Consider the following 4,540-nt stretch of genomic DNA (forward strand, 5'->3'; position numbering starts at 1 on the left):
TATTCATTATTATGGTTAAGAGTGAGGCAAAATGTAATCGCCACGTTGTGAGAATTCTTATGTAGTGTTAGATTCTTTAGTCTATGCTGAAAGTGTAATTTATTCATAATATTTTGAATAAATCGAGTGATCATTCGACATATCTTCTTTATTTGTGTTTGTTCTTATTTTCTGCATCTTGTTCATCAAATCACAATTAGGGTTTTAATCCTAACAAGTGGTATCAGAGCGGGTCTTTGAATATCTATTGAGTTTTGAAGTATCGGTTCTTGATTTGGTGATTTCTACACATATATTGAAGATTATTGGTGTTTTGGCGGTATGAAATCACGATTTTTGTTCAACTTAGTGTTCATGGGGATTTATGTTGTTCATCTACTTTTGTTTTGGCCCAAAAGTTCCGTCTGTCACTGTTCATAAAGCGTGTATTTGGTGATAATCCAGGTCTCTTTTCTTTGGCCCTAATATTTTATTTGAGTTTCCGATATCGTCTTGTTCTATGCTCAAATTCACATTTCTCAAATCCAACAATCGATGATCTCTCTGCGATTAAGGCTTGTCGACGATTGTAAATCATCGACTCCCGTCTCCCTGTTCTGTTCATCGGTGATTGTCTGGCTTCTTTATCATGTTCTTAGTATTCTTGAACAGCAATCGACGATCCTTATCCATGATTGTTAAATCTTTTGCTCATCTGTTCTGGAATCGATCCTTGTGAGTAATGGCGTTATCGAGATCAATCTTGATTTTATCAATTGATTCTTTGTTTAAATTAAGTCTATCTGCTTATTCTCGTTTCAATGGTGAAGAACTGATGATGATTGTGATGAATTTATTTGAAGAATCATTTGATCTTGAAGTCGATGTGAAGAAGTGGGATTTGGTGGTTGTGATGTACTGGGTTCGGCTGGTTAATTTAACTCACGGGTTGCTTTGTTAAACAATTGTGAAAAGGATCTTTCAATCGATGCTTAGAACAATCGGAACGAAGGAATGAGGTGTGATGATAAAGTTCGCAATCGGGATTGAATCTTGACTGTAATGATCTAAGGACGAACTATTTTGTATAGTCAAACAAGAAAAAGGCAAATTTTGGTATTGTAAACATATTGGTGTGAACTCGCAAATGTTCTGGGTCTCGCAAGCAATCTTGTGTGTTGTTTGAGTCTCGAAATCGGAATGTAGTCTCGCAATTTTAAGTGTTGAATGGATTTCGCAATTGAAACCGTTCGTAGTTGATTCAATCTCACAATTGGATTAAAACGATGGGTCTGGCGGTTAATTGATATGTATCGCATCAAAAAGATTTTGCTTCGTGGTTTGCTGAAGTCGCAATTGTTGTTTGCTTTTTATCCGATCAAATTGGGGAAGATAACTTCAAGTTACACTTCTGGTCCCCAGACTTTCAGCACAATGACAGTTTTAGTCCAATTTCTGAAATTGTTATAAATTAAGGGGAAGATTATGTTGTATTACCATTTAAGTCCCCTGACTTTCAGCAATGTGATAGTTTCAACCCATTTTTCAAAAAGTTTACAAATTTAAGGGATGGTGAACGGTTTTGGATTTTTTAACGCACATATTTTTTTTTGAACAGAAAATTAAGGATTCCATCAAGTCTTGGCGGTTCGGAAAGTCATTTTTTGCAATAACGTCAATTTTTTTCGACTCTTTCGGATTTTAAACTTCATTGTTTATATCATTTTTTCACGGGGGAGCATAGTAATTTTTTATCCATTCAAGATCATTCTCATGACCATTTGAAGGCTTTATAATCATGTTTTTGATTATAAATCGGGGGAGAATTTGATATGGCCATTCGAAATTGGATTTGTGACTTTTCAAATTTGAAGATTTTTGATAAAGCTTGTGGTAGAGTTATGAAGGTAGCTTTTACAGTAGCAGTTTTTCATCGAGTTCTTCTAAAGCTTCTACAGAGAAGTATCCTTTACAATAGTAGTTCTTCATTGAGCTCTTCTAAGGACTTGTTATATCTCCGACTTCAAGTATTTTCTCGATCAAGTGGCGTTGCGAATCTTAAAATTTGGGTTGTTACATGATAATTTTTGGTGGCTTATATCATTAGCTTATTTGAAGGTCATTGTGACTTGGAGGCGGAGTTCTTCAAAGACAAGAAGTGATTTGGTTTCTTAATTCTGAAATGGGTTTTTATGGCGGGTTTGGCTTTCTTGAAGATCTTAGGGATTACATTAGAAAATAAAGTTTAAAGACATTACTTCAGTGCTTGGTTTATATATCCTAGAACCCGTTTTTAAAGACTATTGAAGAATCAAGATTCGTGGATTGCTTCAAATATTCCTCGTTGCGAGATCATTTCTTATTTGCTAGATGCTTGTTTTGGAAGTTGAAGTCTTGTCATCCATTCCATACTTTGAGGGGGAGATTGTAGGGTTTCAAAGTACTCCATGGATTACGGCAATTGGCCCCCTTGATGAAGTGTAGGTTAAAAGTCCAAGACTTGTCTTTTCCCTATAAATAGTCATGTATTATTCATTATTAGGGTTAAGAGTGAGGCAAAATGTAGCCGCCACGTTGTGAGGTTTCTTGTAGAGTTAGATTCTTATTCTTAAAAGTGTAATTTGTTCCTCATAATTGAATAAATCGAGCGATCATTCGATGACGTGGATTCGCTTTGATCGACGGACTCGGAACGAGCCTAGAACGATCTTGGGTTCGTTTGTTAAAACTTGGAACGAAAGAGGGGAGAACAAAAAGCGAACCTGTGATTCGGTTTGGCTAAGGTTTCGCTTTTGTCATGAAATTGGATTTCGGACCGAACATGGTTTCGTTTTTGTATCAACGATCTTGGACCGAACTTGGTTTTGGTTGCTTGTGCTCGGACCGAATGTACAAATCGTATTCCAGTCGTGTTCTTTTATCAGTCGCATATATTGGGGATGAAGACACAATGTAACATTAATGGTCCCTGCAACATCCGAGATTTGTCAAATCCGGTCCCTATACTTTTCATGCCTTGGCAGCTTTGGACCATTTCCAGATTTTGTTACAAATAAAGGGGTATATTGATGCAGAATTACCATTCCAGCCCCTGAATTTCAGAAAGTGACAATTTCAGCCCATTTTTCGAAAAAGTTTACAATTTTAAGGGCTGGTGAACAGTTTTGAATTCTTTAACACACATATTTTTTCGTGAACAGAAAAATAAAGATTCCATCAAGTCTTGGCGGTTCGGAAAGTCGTTTTTCGTGATAACGTCAAATTTTTCACGACTTTTTCAGATTTTATACTTCATTGTGTATATCATTTTGTCGAGGGGGAGCTTAGTAAATTTTTATCCATTCAAGATCATTCTCATGACCATTTGAAGGCTTTATAATCATGTTTTTGGTTATAAATCAGGGGAGAATTTGGTATGGCCATTCGAAATTGGATTTGTGACTTTTCAAAGTTGAAGATTTTTGAAAAAGCTTGTTGTAGAATTATGAAGGTAGCTTTTACAGTAGAAGTTCTTCATCGAGCTCTGCTAAAGCTTTTACAGAGAAATACCCTCTACAGTACAAGTTCTTCATCGAGTTCATCTAAGGACTTGTTATATCTCCGACTTCTTGTATTTTCTCGATCAAGTGGCGTTACGAATCTTAAAGTTTGGGTTGCTACATGATATTTTTTGATGGCTTATATCATTAGCTTATTTGAAGATCATTGTGACTTGGAGGGGGAGCTCTTCAAAGACAAGAAGTGATTTGGTTTCTTTGTTCTGAAATGGGTTTTTCATGGCGGGTTTGGTTTTCATGAAGATTTTTTTTGGGATTACATTCGAAAATGAAGTTTAAAGACATTACTTCAGTGCTTGGTTTATATATCCTAGAGCCCGTATTTGAAGACTATTGAAGAATCAAGATTCGTGGATTGCTTCATATATTCCTCGTTGCAGATCTTTTTATTTGCTAGATGCTTGTTTTGGAAGTTAAAGCATTGTCATCCATTCCATACTTTGAGGGGGAGATTGTAGGGTTTCAAAGCACTCCATGGATGATGGCAATGGGCCCCCTTGATGAAGTGTAGGTTAAAAGCCCAAGACTTGTCTTTTCCCTATAAATAATAATGTATTATTCATTATTAGGGTTAAGAGTGAAGCAAAATGTAGCCGCCACGTTGTGAGGTTTCTTATGTAGTGTTAGATTCTTTAGTCTATGCTGAAAGTGTAATTTATTCCTCATGTTTTGAATAAATCGAGTGATCATTCGACATATCTTCATATTTGTCTTTGTTCTTATTTTCCGCATCTTGTTCATCAAATCACAATTAGGGTTTTAATCCCAACAAGTGGTATCAGAGCAAGAAAAAGGCAAATTTTGGTATTGTAATCATATTGGTGCGAACGGACTCACTGGGAACAAATGAAATTGGAATTGAAAATCAATTGGGAAGAACAACGGTCAAACGAAAGTCAAAATCACCATACCTGCGAACGATCGAACGAACATCTGTGAGATTGTTTCGGAGCGAAAGGATTTGGATTTGATTTCTGGGCTAGCTCTAACGTTCGATGACGTGG

The 4,540-nt window shown here is 36.2% G+C and overlaps 1 long non-coding RNA gene across 1 annotated transcript; it reads left to right on the forward strand.

Annotated features, from left to right (window-relative positions):
- The first annotated feature begins 233 nt into the window (after nucleotides 1-233).
- On the forward strand, nucleotides 234-2,641 carry LOC145133225 (uncharacterized). Its single transcript, XR_013718488.1, has 2 exons — nucleotides 234-714; nucleotides 843-2,641. It is a non-coding gene; the product is annotated as an uncharacterized LOC145133225 (long non-coding RNA).
- Nucleotides 2,642-4,540: the final 1,899 nt, after the last annotated feature.

This window comes from Lactuca virosa, chromosome 8 (assembly GCF_052849685.1).
Source record: "Lactuca virosa cultivar CGN04683 chromosome 8, Lactuca_virosa_CGN04683_v6, whole genome shotgun sequence".
Lineage (NCBI taxonomy): Eukaryota > Viridiplantae > Streptophyta > Magnoliopsida > Asterales > Asteraceae > Lactuca > Lactuca virosa.